Here is a 27,819-nt window from a genome sequence, read left to right as displayed (position 1 = left end):
TTATTGAAGTATAAATCAAGAAGAAAAAGAAGCAAGAAGCTCTAGTTCACATGATGATTGGGTTTAACTGATTCAGGTTGGTAGAACATCTTAAGTAAATAAAAAAGATTAAGTGTCTGGTTTATTGAGTAACTAAATCCTCTATAAATTAAATTTTTATGGTTAAAAAAGATTAGTTAATAACTAACTAAAAATTAATTTCTATACTTATTATTATTAAAAAAAATCTGGTTTAAATATTAAGTGTCTAAACTTTAAATTCTTCATGTAAAGTAATGGGTTTTCTGGAACAATATAAGGATTGGTTTGAAGGTTATAACTTGACAAGTAAATTTGATTTGTTTGATATACATGTACACAACTAGATTATGATGATGTTGATATTTTAAAAAAAAATATTTTCTTCTTTCTTATTATCAATTTTCAAAAAACAAAAAAGGCTAATCTTTTCTCTTCAAGTATATATATATAACTTTCATTGTGATTTGATTGTGATAAAGTTTGATCATTCTCTGATATACAAATGTAACATAACAATTGAACAAATAATGAAACTTAATATTTCTGAAACAAGCATTGTAGTAGTAGAAGTAACATCTTGCAAAGGGACAATTAGAATGCAGCCAAAATAAATAAAAAAAGTTTGATAGTGAAATTAAAACCCTATCATATCATATCATAACTATAATTTTATGATAAAGTTTAGTAGAATTTCAACATAGAGCCAAGAAAACAGTGAAGCAAAAGATAATGTCCCGTCATTTCTTAATGGGGGAAAAGATTAGCATTATAAGAAAGTAAATCAAACAGTGAATTGAATAAATCAATATCCATAAGTAGAAATCAAGAAAAGCAAGCTAGTAGTTTCAAAAGACATCAAATCCTTTTTACAACGTGGACTTCATTCATTCAATAAGTGCCATTGAATCTAGACTATTGGCTAGCTATAATAATAACTTATCTTTCTTCAAATATATTTGCATATATTTGAAGACTGATACATCACTTTCTCAAGCTTTCTTTCTCTTATCACAACCTAAATTTTACTGATTCAGGAAAAGATTTTGTGCAAATATTACCTGATAATATTAAGGTAATATTACCTGGTTAGGAAAAACTTTCTTTCTTTTATCATAACATTCAAATACTAAGTAAATTTTGGAAAAGATTTTGTGCAAGACTTATTGGTTCTTGACCATTGATAATACTTGACACAATTGCAGGTACAGGAAGACACCCCAAGTAATTTATTTCAGATTTCTGAGATATCCGCTCGTCAGAGAACCTGCTTCAAGACAAACAAATTAAGTTAGAACAAATTCAGAATGTAACTCCGAAAATTAGAGGAAACATTGAACAATGGTAACCAAGATATTGGTAAGCTGATGAGAGATCTTGAGATTAAAACCATGAAAATTTCAGCATTGAAACGAGAAATAAAAACATTCAAAATAGATTCTCGAAAAGACGTTACTAAGCTGGTGAGTGATCTGGAAAAGAAAAATGCAGAACTTTCAACAAAGAAGCAAGAATTATAAGAGGCATCGAAGCAGAAATTCAATGGTGCTAAAAGAGAACTGAAAGAGAAGTCACAATAACTTAAGCATCAGTTGCTATCGCAGGGAAAACTGTTAAGCAGCATGTGCTAAATGAGCCGAAGCAGTAAACACAAATGGGAAAGTTTAGGGGGTCAGCAATTCTATTGAATTTTGGCCAGCATGTAACCAGCAGAAAAATGTGAGTCATTGGATGAAATCTTATACCAATCTCACACCATCAAATCATTATTGATGGCTAGTTGATGACTAACAATCACAAAAGTTACTGTCCCTCTAGCATTGCTTAACACAAATATATCAAGAGTGCGGTTCAGAAATTGGGGACAAATTGAATCTGAATGTTAAATTGGGGAAGAAAAATTCGGTCAACAGCCACCAAAATTAAATTGGGGACAAATTAAATCAGAAGTCACAAGGTTCAAATGCAAGATTAATTTACCAATAGCCACCAAATTAAATTGGGAGAATGGAGGGGAACATACGACTGAGAGGGGAGTCTCTTGCAATCGGCAACGCACAACAGAGCAAGAGAAGAAGGCTACCAATAATGACACAGGGATGGATTGTTGGGGAGGATGCCAACGATGTCACAGACATGCACGGCAGAAGGAGAAGACTCGGACCCCTTCCACTTTACCTTCGCGTACGGGAGCTATGCGGCTGAGGGAGGAGACTGGTGACCGGGAAGAACGATGAAGCGGACGTGCAAGCTAGAACTGATAGAGGTAAGAGCCACGACGGCGGTGGAGGAGACCAGTGCTTGACTCACCTTTGCGCTGCTGGGGTTCTCGCGGCAAAGACTGAAGTGTTATGGTTACTAATAATTTTTCTTTGGGTATCTTAGAGAAACAAAACCCCTCTTCCCCCATGGTTATTTGAGGTGGTGAATGCCCAAGACCACCTCAGGTCAGAACAAATGAAACGGGGCTTAATTACGCACCAGGAACCGCATCAATTCAACAAAGCTGCAATGGTTTGGGAAAATGGCCGACAATCTTTGGCTGCTAAGTCCCGCGTCTCTTGTAGTGTCATTTTACGGGTATGTCTAAAATGAGCACAACCATTATGTGTTTATTAGATGCGCCACATTTATATAGACCATTAGATTTGATCAGATGAAATTAAAGGGTAATATGAAAGAAGAGTATTGATGGACTCTAATAAATACAGAATATCCTAGTACATAAATAAATACTTTAAATGGTAACAGAATCTTTTATTCTTAAAAAATTAAATATAAAATATATAAAAACAAAAATATGAGTATTTTTTATCCAATAAGATTAATTATTATGCAAAAATTTTTTATGATATTAAAAAATCATATTAAAATAAAATTTTAAACTGTAACATAAAAATATAAAATAATTAAAATTTTATTTTATATTACTTCACAAATAATTAGATTATTATATTCAAAATTTATTAATTAACTAATTTTGTTAAAGATATTATTATATAAAATAATTTTTTATCAAAATATTTTGAAAATATAATTTATTTAAAATATTATATATAATACATGAAAATATTAACCTTTTTTATTTTTTTCAATTTTTTTAGAAAAACGGAATAAAAATAATATAATTCTAAATACATGACTATCACATTATATATTTACTTATATTAGTAAGACTTAAACTAATCAAACTTACATAATTAAAAATATAAAACATATAAATATAAAAAAAATATTTTTTATTTAATAAAATTAACATTTAAAGTTCATATATATAATATTTAAAATTATATATTTATAATAAGATCATTTTTTATTTTTATTATTTTCATGTATTTTTTATTGTTTTAGTTCAAATTTTTATTCTCTAACTCAACCAGATTTATATATATAGGTGAATTCTATCCAATTCCCTCTAAAACAACATGAAAATTAGTCTCTATAACGTGACACATTTTAATTAGATGTTTAATTTTAATTTGAGTTAATTTAACTCAATGAGAGTTAACATCTTAACTAAAATAGGACTATTTTATAATTAAATATTTTTTTAAGATGGATAATTATATAATTTTTGTAAATATTAAAAAGTAAATTTATATTCTTTTACCAAATCATTATTACTTAAATCCATTCCACCCTTCTATTGAAAAATACCTTTCCTGTTGACTGAAGTATATTTCCTCCCTTCCACTGTTCTTTCATCACTCAAAACGCGTTGAAGGCACACTGAAACTCGAAGCAGGACGGAGAGTAAAGATGCAAGTATCTTTTGAATATCTAATGCAGCGGATCTTGTGTACGATCCAATGATCCATAGCCATTCCAAAGAACGGCTTTGATCTAATTGATATAGTCCAATTTAAATTTTAATAGACAGATGGATAAAATGCATATCTAATTCAAGCATCACTTTAATATATGCAATAATTATCACAACCCTAAATTATAGATTAATGCATCCTGATAATCAAGAATTTATATGTGACACGAAATTATGTGAACTAAAAAGTAAAAGACAACTACAAAATAGCAGCACGGCCAAATACACTCTCTTCAATTAATTGCGATTCCACTACAAATTGAAATCAACACAGAAGAACAATCAGAGAGAGAAAGAACGAGGTTACAGAGAGCAAAGATTCAGTTTTTAGTATTTTATAAAATTATAGATTTATTGTTTTTAAATAATTCTTTAATTATAAAATAGCTTAATCATAGTTAACATAACAACCAATTAAAAAGTGACATATCATAAAGGGTAATTTACATGTTAAAATATAAAAAATAGAGTAGAATTTACCATATATATATATATATATATATATATATATATATATATATATATGAAAAATTAGTGTACAAATGTCATAATATTTCCAAAATACTTTTATTCTTTTTGTATTTATATGTTTTATATTTTTAATTACGTAAGCTTGATTAGTTTAAGTCTTATTAATATAAGTAAATATGTAATATGATAGATATGTTTCTAGAATTATATTATTTATTTTTTTTAAAAAAAATTGAAAAAAATAAAAAGGTTAATATTTTCATGCATTATATATAATATTTTAAATAAATTATATTTTTGAAATATTTTGATGAAAAATTATATTATATAATAATATCTTTAATAAAATTAATTAGTTAATAAATTTTAAATATAATAATCTAATTATTTGTCAAATAATATAAAATAAAATTTTAATTATTTTATATTTTTATATTTTAATTTAAAATTTTATTTTATATGATTTTTTAATATCATAAAATTTTTTTACATAATAATTAATCTTATTGAATAAAGAATACTCATATTTTTGTATTTATATGTTTTATATTTAATTATTTAAAAATAAAAAATTCTGCTACTATTTAAAGTAGTGTGTATTAAAGTATTATCATTTAAAATATTTATTTATGAACTACGATATTCTGTATTTATTAGAGTCCATCAATACTCTAATAAATACAGAATATTAATTAATTATATATTTATGTACTACTATTTAATACTTTGTCATCTAATGTATTTATTTATGTACTACTACTATTTAATATTAATGAATTATATAATTAATTTGTTAAAAATTTAAAAGGACTAAAATTTGGAATGAACCATGTACTCTTCACCAATATAATAAAAAAGATTTGAATCACAAACCAATAAAATAATCCAAAATTTTGCGAATGTCATTACTTAATCAAAATAGAGAAACATTTCATAATTGAAATTTGAAAAAAAAAAACTCATTTTATATTTAGATAAGAATACACATAAATTATTATATAGAATTACCTTTGAGCTCGGTGACAAACATTGACAAAATAAATATCTCTAAATTAATATTAACAAATAAGAAAGGAACATTCACATGATCAGGACTAGTAGTAAAAAAGAAGTTATAATAGGATAGATCTAAGTTATTAAATAAAAAAAATGAAAAAAAAGTAACTTCACCAACTAAGAACATAAAATTTAGGGAATAAGACTAATTAGTAGATAATAACTAAAACAATAAAAAAACCATAACAACTCAATAAACAGTAATTCAACTATCACGTATCAAAAAAAAAAGAAAGATAAATATACTCTAAAAAAACTTATGACATAAAAAACTAAAGATATTATTAAAAATTATAGAGAACACATCATATAGTAATTATTGTAGAAAAAATATAATTTATAAATTTGCATTATAAAATTTTTGTGCATAAAATTAGAGTTACCTGTCCATCAATACCATTTCAATGGAGGTAATGGATTTGAATATTTTTAAAACTCAATAATGACTAAAATCTAATAACTCTAACATGAATTTTATAACATTCTTTTGGTGGTGCAATAATCTCAAAAGATCATACCGATTAACCATTTTTTCTAGTGAATAAAGATTTAAAACAAATGTAAATTCTAGAAAAAAAAACTAAGACACATACAAAAAGATAGTAGTATCATACCTTTTATACCATCTAAAAAAAATATATTTTGAAGTAAATAATTTATAAACTGGGTTGCATCCAAATGTATCTAAAATCACAAATTCTTCATAACCCAAAAGAAGAAGAATATATAACACGAAAAAAAAAATTGAGTTGAAAATAAAACATATATTCTATATCATAAATCTTTACCAATCAAAATTTATAGAGTGAAATGGATAAGAAAACAAGATATGAGAAAAAAGAGTAAGAAAAAAAAATCAGTAAAAAAAAGTGACAAAGCCTAATCAAAATATTGAACAAGAATAAGAGGATATCTGAAAAAAAAGTAATAAAAATAAAATCAATGAAAATAGAGTAAAAAAGAGCCAAAAAAAGATAAGAAAAAAAACTCTAATAAACCTCAATTTTGTGGTCTATCTTGTGCTTAATTTAGGAGATTTTATCAACTTATCTCACATTTATTCAATAAAATAGAATGGTTTCTGTAATTCTCCCTAATTTGTGCTTAAGTGTAAAAACATGCTTTTTAGCCCTTAAAATAACCAAATTTAATTCACTTTAATTCCATTCAATGCCCTGATATGTTTATTGAGTGATTTCAGATTCATAAGGCAAGTATTGGATGGAAAAAGTAAAGAGAAAAGCATGCAAAATGGAGAATTCATGAAGAAATGAGTATTTGGAGAATTGAAGGCCACGCGCACGCGTCACCCACTCGTACGCGAGAGGAGGGAATTTGCCAGTGACGCGCATGCATCGACCACGTGCACGCATGACGCTGATCACGTGACCTCATTAAAGTGAATTCGCTCGGGGCAATTTCTGAGCCAACTAGGCCCAAATCCGACTCATTTCTGAAGCTATTTGATGCAGAATTCAAGATTGGACAAGGGGGGAGCAATTAGATTAGGTTAGGAAACATGCCTTAGGTTAGTTCCAGAGAGAAAAGCTCCCTCTTTTCTCTAGACATTAGGGTTCTTAGTTTATTTTTCCTCTTAGATCTAGGTTTAATTTCTTTTTGCCATCTTGTTTTCTTTACAATTTTTTGTTCCTACATCTTTGTTCTTTAGTTTATTTTCTTAATTTTCCTTTTATGTCACTTTTATATTTATGAGCACTCTTGTTACTTTGATTTTCATTTAATGCAATTTATGTTTTATGCTCCTTTATTATTTAATTGAGTTGTTATTCTTACTTTTCTTGCATTGGGTAGTAGTAGAATTTATTCTTCCTTGCAATTTATCATACTTTCCTTTTATGCTTCCAAGTGTTTGACAAAATGCTTGGCTTAGGTTTAGAGTAGCTTTTTGAGCATTCTTGACTTGGAAAGAGAAATTAGGCAATCTTGAGTCATCAATACCCAATTTAAATTGGTGATCTAGAGTTATTAGTTAATATTATTTCTATTGACTCTAATCTCTTGCTAATTCAATTAGTAAGTTGATTAGGACTTTTGGATTGAGATTAACTAGTCTTAGTTGACTTTTTCTCAAGTGAAGATAACATTATACCTTCTTCCTATGTTAAAGATGACTAAATAGCATTAGCTCATGTTAATTATTGTATGATAATTAATGACTAGGATAGAAAGCCTATATTCTCAATCCTTGCCATGAATGTCTCTCTTTAGTAATTGCTTTCCTTAGTTGTTTTCTTTCTTTTATTGCCATTCAAATTCTTGTCTTCTTATATGCAAACCACCCCTTGGATACCATAACCAATAATATGTACACCTCAAACATGGAAAAGCACACACAGCAAAGTGTGCGTGCACACAAACATGCATGCGTGCGTACAAGAAAGAATTTCCATGTGTGCGTGCTCACACGTACCTGTACGTACGCACAAGTCCCTGCACGTGATTGCATTAATGAAACACGTGTTGCACGAATTTTAAAGGCTCTTGGGCCCATTTTAGAAGGCTGAAATGCTATTTCGGAGTGCTATAAAAAGGAGAATTCAACACATATCAAGAGGGGGCACATTGGAGCTAATTTACATAGTTTTACATAGTTTTAGGATTAGCAGTAGTGTAGAGTAGATTGCTCTCTTAGGGTTTCATTTACATTTCCATTGTAGCATTTTATAGAAAGCTTTGATCTTTGATTTTGCTCCTTTAATTGTAAGTACTCTCAATCTCCTTTTAATTCAAGCACTTTCATTTCCTTTGGTTCAAGTTACTTTGTTCATATTTACAATTTTGTGTTTCTTGAAGTTTTGATCAATGAACTTTATGCTTCATGCTTCCTTCTTGTTTGATTGCTTGTTTATATTTGGTTTTGTTGATAGTTGGTTATAGTTTTCTAATATTTCTTGCAATTTTTCATATTTTACTTTTATGCACACAAGGTGTTTGTGAAAATATCAACTTTAGATCTTGAGTAGATTTTCACACCTTGGCTTGGGGTTTGAGTTCCTAGGATACTAGAGTCATAATGTCCGACATTTAGTGGTAATTCTTGGATAGTTAGTTGACTCTTGTTTCCATTGACACTAGCTTTTTATCAACCAGTTTGGTAAGTTAGCTAGGACTTATGGATTAAAGTCAATTATGCTTGCTTGACTTACTCTTTGATGTTAGGGGTTAACTAGGCGAGATTGACTCATCATAATTACCATAGATGTGGTTATGGCGATGATAGAATTCTTTAGATCCTCTTATTCCCAAGTCAAGGCTCTTTTATTGAATTTATAGCATTTTCACTAGTTTTGATTCAACTCCCTTTTTGGTTGCATTAATTTCCAATTTTGAGCGCTCTTTAGTTTTTTTAATCTTTTGTTCCTTGATTTTGAAAAACCCTTTTTCCTCACAACCAAAAGCGTATAACACTTCAATTGCATTCCTAGGAAGAACGACTCGAGGTTTAAATACTCTCGGTTAATTAGAATTTGTAAACATTTGATTGAGAGAATTCATTGTTGGTTTGGACTATGCTACCAACAAATTGATTCTTATTTTGATTGATTCCAAACCGTACAATAAATATCTCTCTCATCAATACTGTGGAACAGATAACCAAGTTGGGGGAGAGATTTCTACTGTGGAAGGGTAGTTGTTCCGAGGGTTACCTGAAACTGTAGGTCGATCTCGGATGAGATCTTCTGTATTGGTCGGAGCTGTTGTGTCTGATTGATGACGGTGGCCGGAGCTACCGTGTCTGACTTGTTGGACTTGGTGGTGGTGCTGATCCTTTGTCACCGGAGGGTGGTGGTACCTGCAAAGGACTCCGATGCTTAAGTTAGCAAGGGTATTAAGCAGGTCTTTAGTAGAATCAGAGTATGAGTTATACTTGGGTGCTCCAGTGTATTTATAATAGTGAGAAGTGACCTTCTCTTTGAGATAAGATAGTTATCTTCTCTTTTCTTTTAGTGAAGTCATCTTTATCTTTAAGTGAACCGCCCTTATCTCTATAGGCTTGGACTGCCTTTGGATTTGGGTCGTGTTCCTTTATTTGGGCCCTTTTTTGGGCTTTCCCGGTGATTTGGCCGAGCTCTTTGAGAAGAGGTCGGATAACCCTGATCTGAAGAGGTCGGGTGAGTTGTCGTTAAAACATTCCGGGTCGGACAGTTCGACCCAGGGTATGAACAGTGCCCCTGCTTGAGTGTGGTATGCCTTTTTGAGGTCGAGCCCTTATTTTTAGGACTTCGATCTTCTCTGGTGGAGTCGAACTCTAGCATTTGTTGATTTCTTCTTTGTAGAGCTTCCCTTTGAATGCGAAACATTTTCTTTTAATTTAATTTTTTGAAACAGGCATTCCTTTGGTTCTTTTGAAATGTGTGTCTCTCTGTCTTGGAAACGTGCGAGGGTTTAATAACCCATTAACTCTTCCCTTTGCTTTTTTCCCCCTTTCTTTATTTTTGAATTTAGTTTTCAAAGATTTGGCTTCCGTTTCTTCTTTTCCTTTGCTTGCTGTACTCCATTTTTGCCTTTCTATTTTCTGGTTTGCCTGGGACTCTTTGTCTTTTATGTTTTTGCACTTCTCCTTGTGGTGCCGTTGGTGATTGTTTTGTGCTTCGTTCCTTCAGAGGGTGATCTTTGGCCTTGTCATTGCTTTTCAACCTCTCAGTGTTTCATTGTCTTCTCTGCTTTTCAAGTCTGTTTCTTTCTTTCTTCTTTTACTGTTCTTCTTGCATTTTTATTTTTGTAAATAATTGCGCCGTTGCTTGATTTCATGTTGGAAAGCTTGAACCTTTTTGTATCGTCATTCTTGATTGTTGCTGTGATGAAGGTTTTTTAGAGTTCCTTTTTAGGGTTTTACATGCTTGTTTAGTGCTTCTGATTGTATCTTCTCATTTGGAATTTTGGGCTGATAAACTGCTTGATTCTTTGGAAAGAATTGCACCTTTGATGGATTCGCCATGTTGGTAGCTTTCTTTACTGATAGACTTGTAGAAGATAACATTTTTCTGATGGTTTGCTTTGATTTTCTTCCCGTGTTTTTGTTTGCTTGGAAGGGGAATTTTCTTTGCTAAGAGTTTTGGGGTGTAGCCTTATAAACTTTTTCTGAGTCCTTACTCTGTCCCTGCCTCCAAAGGATGCCCCTAGACCTTGGTGTGCGTCTTGGGGTTTTCCTTTTACTGTTTGTATTGCTCTTGAGTCATGTTTGTTTGAGCTGTTTTGGTTAGTAATCCATTCTTTTTTTCTTTTTGTAGGACTAGTTGGCCATGTCTTCTCGCAAAAATATTGTTGAGATGTCTTCTAAGGTTCCTGAGGGGATGTTCGACTGGTTGGACTCCTTTGTTTTGATGTGTGTTTCCGTGGTAAATGCTGAGTTTTGTGCGGAGCTTAGAAAACATCACCGACTTTGTAAGAATAGGGATCAGGAAAAGAACTATGAATTGGTAGCGCCTGATTCTGATGAGAGGGTTTGCTTTCCTGTTCTGAGCCGGGGGAAGGTCCCTTCTTTTATGCTTGTGACTATTTTTTCAGCCAGCTGAACATTACTTTTCCTTTTACTTCCTTTGAGACTGACCTGTTGTGGTCGTGTAACGTAGCTCCATCACAGCTTCATCCGAACTCTTGGGGTTTTATTAAGATTTTTCAGTTGCTTTGCCAAGAGTTGGGCGTCATGCCTTCTCAGACTCTTTTTTTTTATCTTTTTGTTTTGACTAAGCTCGGAATTTCCTCAAAAAAGAAAGCCTATTGTGTTTCCTTTTGTTCTGCCGAGGGACACAGTTTTCGCTATGTATGATGAGTCCTTTAGGGACTTTAAGAATTACTTTTTTAAGGTCTGAGCTATTGAGGGAGCTCGACCGTTTTTCTTAGAAGCGAATAATGAACCTGCCTTCCCCTTGTGTTGGCAAAAGAACGTTGTGGTGTCTCGATACACGTGGGAGATGCTTGACGAGGTTGAGCATGCTAAATGTTTTAGAAGACATCTGGGGGAACCTCCCCATCTTGACACCAAGAGGTTTTTGGGAGACCCCTCCCTAGTCCAAACTGTGTTGGGTATTGGCCGACTTATTTTGCTTCTGTTTTTACTTTGCTTCATTCTCTTTCTAGTTTGTAACCTACTTCCTTATGGTTGATTTTTGTTTTTTAGAGATGTCCAAGAATAATGACTCCATGAAAGTCTTTAGAAAGGCGAGGAAGGCTACCGCGGCCCAAAACATCTCAGCCAGAGTGACTAGGGAATAGTCTTATCAGGTTTCTCAAAAACCACCTCTGCTGAACTCTCCTGGACCGAGGAGGATGATCCCTACCCCCTCGGGTTCATGTGCTTGATCCTCCCCAAGCTTCTGCTGCTACCTCTTCTCCTACAGCCGTTCCTCCTTCAAAATGACCTCAAACTGTTGAGACCTTCAATCTAGATGCTCCTGATTTTGATGCTGTTGGCTTCGTCGACCAGCAGATTACCCCTTATGGTATTATGCCTACTGACGATGTCTCTCTTCTTTGTCATTTGGATTTTATTACTTGGAGCAGTGTCAAGATGGCTCATATAAGAGCAGCTTTATATCGGACTACCCAGGATCTTCCTATCCATGCAACAAAGGCTTTTATGGAGGAGGCCAAGTCGGAGTTTGACCGGATAAAGGGTTTGAAGGAGGAGCTCGAGGTAAAAGTGGCCAAGCTGGAAAAGGAGTTGGAGGGTGAAAAAACTAGAGCTATTGCTTTGGCAGCCTCTGCAAAGTTGGCTAAGGATATGGCGTTGAAGCATAAGAAGAGCTACGTCACCACTTATAGGGAGATGATGGGTCTTAGGGAGACTTTGGAGTCTATCCGAGCTGATTATGCTAAACTTCAAGGCCATCTTGTAGGCAGTGTTAATGCTGCTTATGAGAATTTGAAGGAGCAGGTTCGAGTTATTGCGCCCGAGCTTGACCTTACTCTTTTCAGCTTGGACATCATTGTAAAAGATGGTAAGATTGTTCCTGATGACCCTGATGATGATGACAATGTCAAGCCTTCTCCCATGCCTACTGCCAAAGTCTTTGTTGCCCCTGCTTCCTCAGCTCCGACAGCTGAAGTTGGTCAGCCTGAGTCTGATCCTGACGTCTAGATCCTGAACCGGGATGATGGGACGATAGATGTTGTACCTCTTCAAACTCGTCCTCCTTCACCCCGTGATGCAGCTACTGGAAAGTCTTTGATCCTCTATGATTATTTCTGGTACATTTGTGTATAGCCCGACCTGTAGGCCTTGAACTCTTTTTTTTGTAATTTTTAGTCTTGGTTTCTAGATACTTTGGTTGCTTTTCTGTTAGCAACTTTATTTTGGAAAAATAAAGTAGTTTCTCAGGCTCTTGGGGTTGACTTCAGGTGGCCTCTTGGGTCTTTGTTTATTGTAGCAGTTTGGTTCCTGCCTGTTGATTGCTTGCTTAGTATTTAGGCTGAGGCATTGAAATACTATTTTCTGACCTCTTTTGATTGCCTTTATACTTTCATACTTGTAGCTTTAATTCTTTTGGGTCATGGCTTTCTGGGTCCAACTTGAAGTCCCTTATAGCGCATGCCTTCTGTTTGGTTGACTCCTTCTAAAGTTATTTTAGTAATCCTTTTTGTATGGATCTTTGTCAGATCTCTCCTATGGATTACCTTGTATAACTTTTTTGTAGGTTTGTTGGAGGCCGACTTCATCATGTCGGTCTCTTCTAAGTTATTTCTAGTAATCCGTTTTGGATCTTTTTCAGATCTCTTTTATGGATTACTTTTATAACTTTAGCTTGTGGGAGGCCTGACTTCATCATGTCGGTCCCTTCGAAGTTATTTCTAGTAATCCTTCTTGGATCTTTGTCAGATCTCTTTTACGGATTACTTTTATAACTTTGGTTTGTGGGAGGCCGACTTCATCATGTCGGTCCCTTCGAAGTTATTTCTAGTAATCCTTCTGGGATCTTTGTCAAATCTCTTTTATGGATTACTTTTATAACTTTGGTTTGTGGGAGGCTGACTTCATCATGTCGGTCTCTTCGAAGTTATTTCTAGTAATCCTCTTTTTTAGGGCTGGCCAGACCTCTTTCCATGGATTTAATTTTTATAACTTTGTTGTTGTGGTCGACTGGTCTGACTTCTTCACGTTGGTCCATCTTTTAAGTTATTTTTTAGCAACCCATTTTTATTAAGACCTCGTTAGGTCCTTTCTTATGGGTCATGATGAGCGGATAATTTGTACGCTTTTTGGCATTGTTTTTAGTATGTTTTTAGTATGTTCTAATTAGTTTTTAGTATATTTTTATTAGTTTTTAGTTAAAATTCACTTTTCTGGACTTTACTATGAGTTTGTGTGTTTTTCTGTGATTTCAGGTATTTTCTGGCTGAAATTGAGGGACTTGAGCAAAAATCTGATTCAGAGACTAAAAAGGACTGCAGATGCTGTTGGATTCTGACCTCCCTGCACTCGAAGTATATTTTCTGGAGCTACAGAAGCCCAATTGGCGCACTCTCAACGGCGTTGGAAAGTAGACATCCTGGGCTTTCCAGCAATATATAATACTCCATACTTTGCCCAAGATTTGATGGCCTAAACCGGCGTTCAAAGTCACCATCAGAATTCCCAGCGTTAAACGCGGGAACTGGCACAAGAATGGGAGTTAAACGCCCAAACTGGCACAAAAGCTGGCGTTTAACTCCAAGAGAAGTCTCTACACGAAAATGCTTCAATGCTCAGCCCAAGCACACACCAAGTGGGCCCGGAAGTGGATTTTTATGTCATTTACTCATCTCTGTAAACCCTAGACTACTAATTCTCTATAAGTAGGACCTTTTACTATTGTATTGAAATCTTTGGATCATTTTAAATCTTTTGATCATGTTTTTATGATTGAACCTCTTTGGGAGGCTGGCCATTCGGCCATGCCTAGACCTTGTTCTTATGTATTTTCAACGGTGGAGTTTCTACACACCATAGATTAAGGTGTGGAGCTCTGCTGTACCTCGAGTATTAATGCAATTACTATTGTTCTTCTATTCAATTCAGCTTATTCTTGTTCTAAGATATCACTTGTTCTTCAACTTGATGAATGTGATGATCCGTGACACTCATCATCATTCTCACCTATGAACGTGTGCCTGACAACCACCTCCGTTCTACCTTAGATTGAGTGGATATCTCTTGGATCCCTTAATCGGAATCTTCGTGGTATAAGCTAGAATTGATGGCGGCATTCAAGAGAATTCGGAAGGTCTAAACCTTGTCTGTGGTATTCTGAGTAGGATTCAATGATTGAATGACTGTGACGAGCTTCAAACTCGCGATTGTGGGGCGTTAGTGACAGACGCAAAAGAATCACTGGATTCTATTCCGACATGATCGAGAACCGACAGCTGAATAGCCGTGCCGTGACAGGGTGCGTTGAACATTTTCACTGAGAGGATGGGAGGTAGCCACTGACAACGGTGAAACCCTACATACAGCTTGCCATGGAAAGGAGTAAGAAGGATTGGATGAAGACAGTAGGAAAGCAGAGAGACGGAAGGGACAAAGCATCTTCATACGCTTATCTGAAATTCCCACCAATGAATTACATAAGTATCTCTATCTTTATCTTTATGTTTTATTCATCATTCATAACCATTTGAGTTTGCCTGACTAAGATTTACAAGGTGACCATAGCTTGCTTCATACCAACAATCTCTGTGGGATCGACCCTTACTCGCGTAAGGTTTATTACTTGGATGACCCAGTACACTTGCTGGTTAGTTATGCGAAGTTGTGTTTATGCCATGGTATTGAACACCAAGTTTTTGGATTCATCACCGGGGATTATTTGAGTTGTGAAAAGAAGAGATCACAATTTCGTCCACCAAGTTTTTGGCGCCGTTGCCGGGGATTGTTCGAGTATGGACAACTGACGGTTCATCTTGTTGCTTAGATTAGGTATTTTTCTTCAGAGTTCTTAAGAATGAATTCTAGTGTTTCAAAGGTGATGTTCTTATCATCACCAAAGCTGATTGATTTTCATCAATTTAGCTCTTGAATGCAATGTCCTGCTGAAGCTTGTTCAGCCATGTCTAATTTCTTTAGACTGAAGCTTTAGACTAACATTGCATGATTCCTGGAATTCTCATTAAGAATTTTGATACCTTTATTTTCTTTTTCCACTTAATTTTCGAAAAATCCAAAAAATTTTTTACAAAATCATAAAAACCAAAAATATTATATATTTCTTGTTTAAGTCTAGAGTCTCATGTTAAGTTTGGTGTCAATTGCATGTTTTTGTTCTTCTTGCATTCATTCATGTGTCTTAAGTGATCTTCAAGATGTTCTTGATGATTTCATTACTCTGATCTTTAAATTCTCTTGACTTGAGTGTTTGTGTTTCTCATATGCATTCTCATTTTGTTAGTGTCAGTAGTATACAAACTGCTAAGTTTGGTGTCTTGCATGCATTGTTATTTGATTTCAGTTGCATTTTGATTATTCCTTATTATTAAAAATCCAAAAATATTTTTAATTTGTGTCTTTTCAAGTCAATAATACAGAGAATTGAAGATTCAGAACATACAGCAGAGGAATTATACAGAAAAAGCTGGGCGTTCAAAACGCCCAGTAAGGAAGGCAAACTGGCATTTAAACGCCAGCCAGAGTGCCTGGCTGGGCGTTTAACGCCCAAAAGGGTAGTGGTTTGGGCGTTAAACGCCAGAATGTGCACCATTCTGGGCGTTTAACGCCAGGATGGCACAAGAGGGAAGATTTTGTTTTTAATGCAATTTTTTTCAAGTTTTCAAAATTTTTTTCAAAATCAAATCTTTTTCAAATCAAATCTTTTCAATCAAATCTTTTTCAAAATCAATTTCTTTCTTTTTCAAAAATACTTGCTATCAATTAATGATTTGATTCAACATTTCAAGTATGTTGCCTTTTCTGTTGAGAAAGGTTTAATGTTTGAATCATATATTTTCTTGTTAGCCAAGCTATTAATTTTTAAATCAAATTTTTTTAAAATGTTTTTCAAATCATATCTTCTCAATCACATCTTTTTAAAACCAATCATATCTTCTTAACCACATCTTTTTCAAAATAGTTTTCAATCAAATCTTTTTTATTTCTAATTTCAAAATCTTTTTCAAAAATCACTTTACTTCTTTCTTAATCTTGGTTTTCGAAAATCAATTAAAGTTTTTCAAAATGTTTTTAAAATCTGTTCAAATTATTTTCGAAAATTTCTTCCCCTCTTCTCACACCCTTCTATTTATGGACTAACACTATTCCTTAATGCACAATTCGAACTCCATCTTTCTTGATAAGTTCGAATTTTCTACCTCTTCCTTCTATTTTTCTTTTCCTCTGACACCTCAAGGAATCTCTATACTGTGACATAGAGGATTCCATATTTTCTTGTTTTCTTCTCTTTCATATGAGCAAGAGCAAAGACAAAAGCATTCTTGTTGAGGCTGATCCTGAACCTGAAAGGACCTTGAAGCGAAAGCTAAGAGAAGCTAAGGCACAATTCTCTATAGAGGACCTAACAGAAATCTTCAAAGAAGAAGAACCCATGGCAGCCGAAAACAACAACAATGCCAACAATGCAAGGAAGGTGCTGGGTGACTTTACTGCACCTACTCCCGACTTCTATGGGAGAAGCATCTCTATCCCTGCTATTGGAGCAAACAACTTTGAGCTTAAGCCTCAATTAGTTTCTCTAATGCAACAGAATTGCAAGTTTCATGGACTTCCATTGGAAGATCCTCATCAGTTTTTAGCTGAATTCTTGCAAATCTGTGACACTGTCAAGACCAATGGGGTTGACCCTGAGGTCTACAGACTTATGCTATTCCTTTTGCTGTAAGAGACAGAGCTAGGATATGGTTGGACTCACAACCTAAAGAAAGCCTGAACTCTTGGAAAAAGCTAGTCAATGCCTTCTTGGCAAAGTTCTTTCCACCTCAAAAATTGAGTAAGCTTAGAGTGGAAGTCAAAACCTTCTGACAGAAGGAAGGAGAATCCCTCTATGAAGCTTGGGAAAGATACAAACAATTAATCAGAAAGTGTCCCTCTGACATGCTTTCTGAATGGAGCATCATAGGTATTTTCTATGATGGTCTGTCTGAACTGTCCAAGATATCATTGGATAGCTCTGCTGGAGGATCTCTTCATTTGAAGAAGACGCCTACAGAAGCTCAAGAGCTGATTGAAATGGTTGCAAATAACCAATTCATGTACACTTCTAAAAGGAATCCTGTGAACAATGGGACTAATCAGAAGAAAGGAGTTCTTGAGATTGATACTCTGAATGCCATATTGGCTCAGAACAAGATATTGACTCAGCAAGTCAATTTGATTTCTCAAAGTCTGTCTGGAATGCAAAATGCACCAGGCAGTACTAAGGAAGCTTCATCTGAAGAAGAAGCTTATGATCCTGAGAACCCTTCAATGGAAGAGGTGAATTACATGGGAGAATCCTAAGGAAACACCTATAATCCTTTATGGAGAAATCGTCCAAATCTCTCATGGAAGGATCAACAGAGACCTCAACAAGGTTTCAACAATAATAATGGTGGAAGAAACAGGTTTAGCAATGGCAAGCCTTTTCCATCATCTTCTCAGCAACAGACAGAGAATTCTAAGCAGAACTACTCTGACTTAGCAACCATGGTCTCTGATCTAATCAAAATCACTCAAAGTTTTATGACTGAAATAAGGTCCTCCATTAGAAATTTGGAGGCACAAGTGGGTCAGCTGAGCAAGAAAGTTACTGAACTCCCTCCTAGTACTCTTCCAAGCAATACAGAAGAAAATCCAAAACGAGAGTGCATGGCCATCAACATGGCTGAATTCGGAGAGGAGGGAGTGGCAGTGAACGCCATTGAGGAAGACCTCAATGGACGTCCACTGGCCTCCAATGCGTTCCCCAATGAGGAACCATGGGAATCTGAGGCTCCCACTGAGACCATAGAGATCCCATTGGATTTACTTCTGCCATTCATGAGCTCTGATGAGTACTCTTCCTATGAAGAGGATGAATGTCACTGAAGAGCAAGTTGCTAAATACCTTGGAGCAATCATGAAGCTAAATGACAAGTTATTTGGCAATGAGACTTGGGAGGATGAACCCCCTTTGCTCACCAAAGAACTGGATGACTTGTCTAGGCAGAAACTACCTCAAAAGAGACAAGATCCTGGGAAGTTCTCAATACCTTGTGCCATAGGCACCATGACCTTCAAGAAGGCCTTGTGTGACCTAGGGTCAAGTGTAAACCTCATGCCTCTCTCTATAATGGAGAGGCTAGGGATCTTTGAGGTACAAGCTGCAAAAATCTCACTAGAGATGGCAGACAATTCAAGAAAACAAGCTTATGGACTTGTAGAGGATGTTCTGGTAAAATTTGAAGACCATTACATCCCTGCTGATTTCATAGTCCTAGAGACTGGGAAGTGCATGGATGAATCCATCATCCTTGGCAGACCCTTCCTAGCCACAGCAAAGGCTGTGATTGATGTTGATAGAGGAGAATTGATCATTCAAGTGAAAGAAGAATCCTTTGTGTTTGAGGCTCAAGGATATCTCTCTGTCACCATGGAGAGGAAGCATGAAGAGCTTCTCTCAAAACAAAGTCAAACAGAGCTCCCACAGTCAAACTCTAAGTTTGGTGTTGGGAGGCCACAACCAAATTCTAAGTTTGGTGTTGAACCCCCACATTCAAACTCGAAGTTTGGTGTTGGGAGGTTCCAACATTGCTCTGAGCATCTCTGAGGCTCCATGAGAGCCCACTGTCAAGCTACTGACATTAAAGAAGCGCTTGTTGGGAGGCAACCCAATGTTATATTTTATCTATTTTCCTTTGTTATTTTATGTTTTCTGTAGGTTGATGATCATGAGAAGTCACAAAATCAATTGAAAAAGTAAAAACAGAATGAAAAATAGAAAGAAAAATAGCACACCCTGGAGGAAGATCTTGCTGGCGTTTAAACGCCAGTAAGGCTAGCAGATGGGTGTTTAACGCCCAGTCTGGCACCATTCTGGGCGTTTAACGCTAGAAAGGGGCACCAGACTGGCGTTAAACGCCAGAAAAGGGCAAGAAGTTGGCGTTAAACGCCAGAAATGGGCACCAGCCCGGCGTTTAACGCCAGAATTGGCATGAAGAGCAATTTTGCTCGCCACATGGTGCAGGGATGACTTTTCCTTGACACCTCAGGATCTGTGGACCCCACAGGATCCCCACCTACCCCACCACTCTCTCTCTTCTTCACCCATTCACCAATCACCTCAACACCTCTTCCCCAAAAACCCTTCACCTATCAAATCCCATCTTTCTCTTCACCACTCACATCCATCCTTCATAAAACCCCACCTACCTCACCATTCAAATTCAAACCACTTTCCCACCCAAACCCACCCTCCCATAGCCGAACCCTACCCCTCTCTTCACCCCTATATAAACCCCTCTTCACTCCTTCATTTTCACACAACCTAAACACTACTTCTCCCCCTTTGGCCGAACCACAAAGCCATCTCCATCTCCTTCATTTCTTCTTCTTCTACTCTATTCTTTCTTCTTTTGCTCGAGGACGAGCAAACCTTTTAAGTTTGGTGTGGTAAAAGCATTGCTTTTTGTTTTTTCATAACCATTTATGGCATCCAAGGCTGGAGAAACCTCTAGAAAGAGGAAAGGGAAGGCAAAAGCTTCCACCTCCGAGTCATGGGAGATGGAGAGATTCATCTCAAGGGATGCACTTTCCTCCACAAAACTATTGGGAGCAACTGAACACCTCCCTAGGAGAATTGAGTTCCAACATGGGACAACTAAGGGTGGAGCACCAAGAACACTCCATCCTCCTCCATGAAATTAGAGAAGACCAAAGAATCATGAGAGAGGAGCAACAAAGGCAAGGAAGAGACATTGAGGAGCTCAAGCACTCCATAGAATCTTCAAGAGGAAGAACAAGCCGCCATCACTAAGGTGGACCCATTCTTTAATTTCCTTGTTCTTTATTTTCTGTTTTCGAAAAATCATGCTTATGTTTATCTATGTTTGTGTCTTGTGATCATTAGTGTCTTAGTGTCTATGCCTTAAAGTTATGAATGTCCTATGAATCCATTACCTTTCTTGAATGAAAAATGTTCTTAATTGAAAAAGAGAAGAATTGCATGAATTTTGAATTTTATAACAGATTAATTATTTTGATGTGGTGGCAAAACTCTTGTTCTCTGAATGTATGCTTAAACAGTGCATATGTTTTTTGAATTTGTTGTTCATGAATGTTGGCTCTTGAAAGAAATAAAGTTGTGATCCAAGACAAAAAGAGTGTGCTTAAAAACCCTGGACACCTCTAATTGGGGACTCTAGCAAAGCTGAGTCACAATCTGAAAAGGTTCACCCAATTATGTGTCTGTGGCATGTATGTATCCGGTGGTAATACTGGAAGACAGAGTGCTTTGGGCCACGGCCAAGACTCAATAAGTAGCTGTGTTCAAGAATCATCATACTTAACTAGGAGAATCAATGACACTATCTGGATTCTGAGTTCCTAAAGAAGCCAATCATTCTGAATTTCAAAAGATAGAGGGAGATGCCAAAACTGTTCAGAGGCAAAAAGCTAAAAGCCCCGCTCATCTAATTAATACTGATCTTCACAGATGTTTTTGGAATTCATTGTATACTCTCTTCTTTTTATCTTATTTGATTTTCAGTTGCTTGGGGACAAGCAACAATTTAAGTTTGGTGTTGTGATGAACGGATAATTTGTACGCTTTTTGGCATTGTTTTTAGTATGTTTTTAGTATGTTCTAATTAGTTTTTAGTATATTTTTATTAGTTTTTAGTTAAAATTCACTTTTCTGGACTTTACTATGAGTTTGTGTGTTTTTTTGTGATTTCAAGTATTTTCTGGCTGAAATTGAGGGACTTGAGCAAAAATCTGATTCAGAGACTAAAAAGGACTGCAGATGCTGTTGGATTCTGACCTCCCTGCACTCGAAGTGGATTTTGTGGAGCTACAGAAGCCCAATTGGCGCGCTCTCAATGGCGTTGGAAAGTAGACATCCTGGGCTTTCCAAAAATATATAATAGTTCATACTTTGCCCGAGATTTGATGGCCCAAACCGGCGTTCAAAGTCACCATCAGAATTCCCATCGTTAAACGCGGGAACTGGCACAAGAATGGGAGTTAAATGCCCAAACTGGCACAAAAGCTGGCGTTTAACTCCAAGAGAAGTCTCTACATGAAAATGCTTCAATGCTCAGCCCAAGAATACACCAAGTGGGCCCGGAAGTGGATTTTTATGTCATTTACTCATCTCTGTAAACCCTAGGCTACTAATTCTCTATAAGTAGGACCTTTTACTATTGTATTGATATCTTTGGATCATTTTAAATCTTTTGATCATGTTTTTATGATTGAAACCTCTTTGGGAGGCTGGCCATTCAGCCATGCCTAAACCTTGTTCTTATGTATTTTCAACGGTGGAGTTTCTACACACCATAGATTAAGGTGTGGAGCTCTGCTGTACCTCGAGTATTAATGCCATTACTATTGTTCTTCTACTCAATTCAGCTTATTCTTGTTCTAAGATATCACTTGTTCTTCAACTTGATGAATGTGATGATCCGTGACACTCATCATCATTCTCACCTATGAACGTGTGCCTGACAACCACCTCCGTTCTACCTTAGATTGAGTGGATATATCTTGGATCCCTTAATCGAAATCTTCGTGGTATAAGCTAGAATTGATGGCGGAATTCAAGAGAATCCGGAAGGTCTAAACCTTGTCTATGGTATTCTGAGTAGGATTCAATGATTGAATGACTGTGACGAGCTTCAAACTGGCGATTGTGGGGCGTTAGTGACAGACGCAAAAGAATCACTGGATTCTATTCCGACATGATCGAGAACCGACAGCTGAATAGCCGTGTCGTGACAGGGTGCGTTGAACATTTTCACTGAGAGGATGGGAGGTAGCCACTGACAACGGTGAAACCCTACATACAGCTTGCCATGGAAAGGAGTAAGAAGGATTGGATGAAGACAGTAGGAAAGCAGAGAGACGGAAGGGACAAAGCATCTTCATACGCTTATCTAAAATTCCTACCAATGAATTACATAAGTATCTCTATCTTTATCTTTATGTTTTATTCATCATTCATAACCATTTGAGTTTGCCTGACTAAGATTTACAAGGTGACCATAGCTTGCTTCATACCAACAATCTCTGTGGGATCGACCCTTACTCGCGTAAGGTTTATTACTTGGACGACCCAGTACACTTGCTGGTTAGTTGTGCGAAGTTGTGTTTATGCCATGGTATTGAACACCAAGTTTTTGGATTCATCACCGGGGATTATTTGAGTTGTGAAAAGAAGATATCACAATTTCGTCCACCAGGTCACTTTCGATAACTTCTTACATTTAATCTGTTTTGTCGCTTTTCATCTTTGCCGATTTTGAAGAAATTATGTTTGATCCTCGCCTGGTCGACCTTTGATGAATTCAGTTTCATCTTTGTTGGCCCTTATCGTGATCGGGCAGTGAATTTAGTTTTCACTTTTTCCGATCTGTAGCTTTATAATCGGGCGATGAAATTTTGCATTCCAGATTAATGCATCTTGATAAAGGATTTGTAGAAAATCTGAAAAAACTTTATTCAAAAAGAAAATATGCAAGTATATACATGTGAGAGTTTTACCCCTCTAAGTTAGGTATTTTATGGATCTTGGTTTGGTGCCTCGTTAAAAAAAAACCTTTTTAAGGAAAAAGAGTGCACCTCATCCTAAGATCCTTTACTACCTCTTAACTGTAGTACCTTCTTAAGTTGCAGGCATGCCATGACCTCGGGAGCTCTTGCCCTTCGAGTTTGGATAGCTTGTAGTAGCCTCTTCCGAGTACTTCTATGACTCGGTAGGGTCCCTTCCAGTTTGCTGCCAGCTTTCCTTCTCCAGGTTGATTTATTTCGATGTCATTTCGGATTATGACGAGATCGTTCTCGGAAAAATCTTGTGGCACTACCTTTTGATTGTATCTTGAAGCCATTCGACGTTTTAATGCCTCTTCCCTTATCCGAGCTCTTTCTCGGATTTCAGGAAGTAGGTCAAGTTCTTCCATTTAAAGTTGGGAGTTGGCCTCTTCACTGTAGTGGATCACTCTAGGTGATCCTTCTTCGACCTCCACTGGGATCATTGCCTATTCTGTAAGCTAATCGAAAAGGTGATTCCTTTGTGGTGGAGTGTGGAGTTGTCTGATATGCCCATAGGACTTGCAGAAGCTCTTCAGCCTAGGCTCCCTTTGCATCCTGTAATCTCCATTTTAACCCGGCTAATATGACTTTGTTAGCAGCATCTGCTTGTCCATTGGCCTGGGGGTGTTCTACGGATGTGAATTGGTGTTTTATATTCAGATCGGCCGCCAATTTTCTGAAGCCTGCATCTGTAAATTGAGTGCCATTGTCTGTGGTGATGGAGTATGGAATGCCAAACCTTGTGAGAATGTTTCTATATAGGAATTTTTGACTTCTTTGAGCAGTGGCGTTAGCTAGGTGTTCCGCCTCAATCCATTTTGTGAAATAGTCTACCCCCACGTTGAGGAATTTGACTTGTCCGGATCCTTGAGGGAAAGGACTGAGAAGGTCGAGTCCCCATTTTGTGAATGGCCAGGGTGAGGTTACGCTAATAAGCTCCTCTGGTGGGGCGATGTGAAAGTTGGCATGTTTCTGACATGGTGGACATGTTTTTACGAATTCTGTTGCTTCTTTTTGTAGAGTCAGCCAGAAAAATCCGGCCCGGAGTACTTTTTTGGTAAGAGCTTGTGCTCCAAGATGGTTACCACAGATGCCACTATGTACTTCTTCTAAGACATCCTTTGTGTTGGAAGTCGGCACACATTTTAATAGTGGTGTTGAAATTCCTCTCCTGTATAGAGTATTGTTTACGATGGTGTAGTATCGTGCCTCCCGTTTTAACCTCTTTGCCTCCTTCTTATCTGTAGGGAGTGTTTCTATTTTGAGGTAGTTAATTATGGGAGTCATCCATCCTTGATCCAGACCTGTTATGGCTAGGAATTTTTCTTCTTCCGAGATTGACGGGTTTTGCAACATTTCCTGGATGAGGCTTCTATTGTTGCCCCCTGGTTTGGTGTTGGCTAGTTTTGAGAGTGCATCAGCTCGAGCATTTTGTTCCTGAGGTATGTGGCAGACCTCATATTCCCCAAGTTGTCCGAGCTGTTCCCTGGTTTTGTCCAAGTACTTTTTCATGGTGGGATCCTTGGCTTGATAGTTCCCTGTTATTTGTGAGGTGACTACTTGTAAGTTGCTGAAGATGATAAGCTTTTGAGCTCCAACCTCCTTAGTCAGCTTCAAACTAGCTAGTAGTGCCTCATATTCATCCTGGTTGTTTGAAGCAGGGAACCCAAATTTGAGGGAAAGTTCGATTTGGGTTCCCTGACCACTTTCTATTATCATGCCTGCGCCACTTCCAGTTTTGTTTGAGGAACCGTCTACGTAGAGATTCCATTTTGTAGGGATTTCTGGGGTGTCTATAAACTTTGTAATGAAGTTGGCCAGATACTGTGATTTGATGCTTGTCCGAGCTTCATACTGAAGGTCGAATTCGAACAACTCAACTGCCCATTGCAAGATTCTTCCTGCTAAGTCTGTTTTCTGTAAAATGCCTTTTATGCGCTGGTTGGTCCGAACCCAGATGGTGTGGGCTCGGAAATATGGGCGAAGTCGTCAAGATGTTAGTATGAGAGTATAGGCGAATTTTTCTATTTTTTGATAGTTCAGTTCGGACCCTTGTAGTGCTTTGGTGATGAAGTATATAGGTTGTTGTCCACTGTAGTCTTCTCGGACCAGTGTTGAGGCTACTGCCTAATTTTCTACTGCGAGGTACACTATAAGTGGTTCTCCTTCCCATGGCCGGGTTAGAATAGGTGGTTGTCCTAGGAATCTTTTGAAATCTTGGAAGGCCTGCTCGCAGTCCATCGTCTATTCAAACCTCTTTTCCTTCCTTAGAGTAGCGTAGAAGGGGAGAGATCTTATTGTCGATCCAGCTAAAAATCTAGACAAGGCTGCCAATCTTCCATTGAGTTGTTGTACCTCTTTGACACAAGTCGGGCTCTCCATGTCGAGTATGGCCTAGCATTTATCCGGATTTGCCTCGATTCCTCTTTGTGTGAGCATAAAACCCAAGAATTTGCCAGCTTCTACTACGAAGGTGCATTTTGCAGGGTTGAGTCGCATGTTATGCCTTCTTATAGTGTCGAATACTTGGGTGAGGTCAGACAATAACGACTCTTCACTTTGTGTCTTTATTAACATGTCGTCCACGTAGACTTCCATGACTTTCCCGATGTGGTCTGCGAAGACCTTATTCATTAATCTTTGATAAGTGGCTCTTGCATTTTTTTGTCCGAATGGCATGACGATGTAGCAGTAGTTTGCTTTCGGGGTTAAGAATGAGGTTTTCTCTTGATCAGGTGGGTACATCGGGATTTGATTGTATCCCGAATAGGCATCTATAAACGAGAGGTATTTGTATCCGGAGGAGGCGTCCACCAAAACATCGATACTTGGGAGTAAATGAGGATCTTTTGGGGATGCTTTATTGAGATCAGTGTAGTCGGTGCACATGTGCCACTTCCCATTTGATTTTTTCACCAAGATGACGTTAGCTAGTCATAGTGGGTACTTGACTTCTCTTATGAATCCTGCCTCCAGTAGAGCTTGCACTTGCTCTTCTACAGCTTGGGATCATTCTGGTCTGAGCTTTCTACGTCTCTGTTGTACTGGTCAAGATCCTGGGTATACTGCTAGCTTGTGGCACGTTAACTTAGGGTCTATGCCCGGCATGTATGCGGCCTTCCAAGCAAAGAGGTCAACATTGCTTCTTAAGAACTGTATGAGGGACTCCTTTTTGTCCCCTTTTAGGATTGTGCCAATATTGGTCGTTTTATCTGGAGTATCTCCGATTTGAACTTTTTCTATTTTCGCCTTCAAGTTGTGGATGAAGTTCTTCCCGTCCTCGAACTCTCCCGAGCTCAATGGTGTGGATTTCTTCTCCTTTGCCTTTGAGGTTCAGACTTTTGTTGTAGCAACGACGCGCTGTCTTCTGGTCTGCTCTTTCTGTTGCAATTCCTTCTGTGATCGGGAACTTCATGCATAGATGTGCAGTTGAGACTACTGCGCCAAGCTGATTTAGTGTTGTCCGACCTATCAGGGCATTGTAGGATGTACTTACGTCGACCACGATGTAGTCTATGTCGAGTGTCCTTGACCGATTTCCTTTTCCAAAGGTGGTGTGCAGGGAGATATATCCAAGTGGTTGGATTGGAGCATCTCCCAGCCCGAATAGGTTGTTTGGATACACTTTGAGCTCTTTTCCCTCTAAACTGAGTTTGTCAAAGGCCGTTTTGAACAGAATGTCCGCCAAGCTTCCCTGGTCTACCAACATGCGGTGGAGATTAGCGTTGGCTAATATGAAAGTGATGACCATGGGATCGTCATGTCCTGAGATGACACCAGCTACGTCTTCTTTAGTGAAGGTGATAGTGGGCAGTTCGGGTGCTTCTTCTCCCTCTTTGACATGATATATCTCCTTCAGATGTCTTTTGTGAGATGATTTGGAGACTCCTCCTCTCGCAAATCCTCTATTTATCATGTGGACGTGTCTCTCTGGGTGCGAGGTGGTCGTTCATTTTGTCCAGCCTCTTCTCTTCGTCTCTTCTTCTATTTCTTGGCTCATCTGATTTGTTGGCCAAGTACCGATCTAGTCTTCCCCTTCTTACTATTTTTTCTATGATATTCTTTAAATCGAAGCATTCGTTGGTAGGATGTACGTAGATTTAATGGTATTCACAGTACTCTGTCCGATCTCCCCCTCCCTTCTTGCTTTTGAGTAGGAGAGGTGGAGGTATTTTTTCCGTGTGGCATACTTCTCGATAGACATCTACGAAAGACACCCGTAGTGGGGTGTAATTGCGATATTTCTTGATCTTTTTGCCATGCTGGTCTTCTTTTTTCTTGGATTCTTTATCCTTATCTTGGGAAAAATAGGAGAGTCCAGATTTTGAAGTCTCTCCTAATCGAGAGTTTTCCTCCATGTTGATATACTTTTCTGCTCGTTCTTGTACTTCATTTAGAGATGTGGGATGTTTTTTTGATATGGTACGTCTAAAAGGTCCTTCTCGTAGGCCATTGATGAGGCCCATAATGGCGGCTTCTGTTGGTAGATTTTGTATGTCTAAACATGCTTTGTTGAATCTTTCCATGTAGCTACGAAGACTTTCTCGATCTCCTTGCTTGATCCCTAGTAGACTTGGGGCGTGTTTAGTTTTATCCTTCTGGATGGAGAATCTTGCCAGAAACTTTTTGGCTAGGTCGTCAAAGCTTGAGATGGACCTGGGGGGTAGGTTATCAAACCATTTAATCGCCGTTTTTGTCAGAGTGTTTGGGAAGGCTTTGCATCGAGTTATATCTA

At 37.0% G+C, this 27,819-nt stretch overlaps 1 non-coding gene across 1 annotated transcript; it reads right to left on the bottom strand.

Moving 5' to 3' along the window:
- Window positions 1-17,309: 17,309 nt before the first annotated feature.
- LOC112704321 (small nucleolar RNA R71) lies at window positions 17,310-17,417 on the bottom strand. The gene has a single exon (XR_003154952.1). It is a non-coding gene; the product is annotated as a small nucleolar RNA R71 (small nucleolar RNA).
- Between the last annotated feature and the right edge of the window lie 10,402 nt (window positions 17,418-27,819).

The sequence above is a fragment of the Arachis hypogaea genome, chromosome 7 (assembly GCF_003086295.3).
Source record: "Arachis hypogaea cultivar Tifrunner chromosome 7, arahy.Tifrunner.gnm2.J5K5, whole genome shotgun sequence".
Classification (NCBI taxonomy): domain Eukaryota; kingdom Viridiplantae; phylum Streptophyta; class Magnoliopsida; order Fabales; family Fabaceae; genus Arachis; species Arachis hypogaea.
This window is presented reverse-complemented; position numbering and strand designations above follow the sequence as displayed.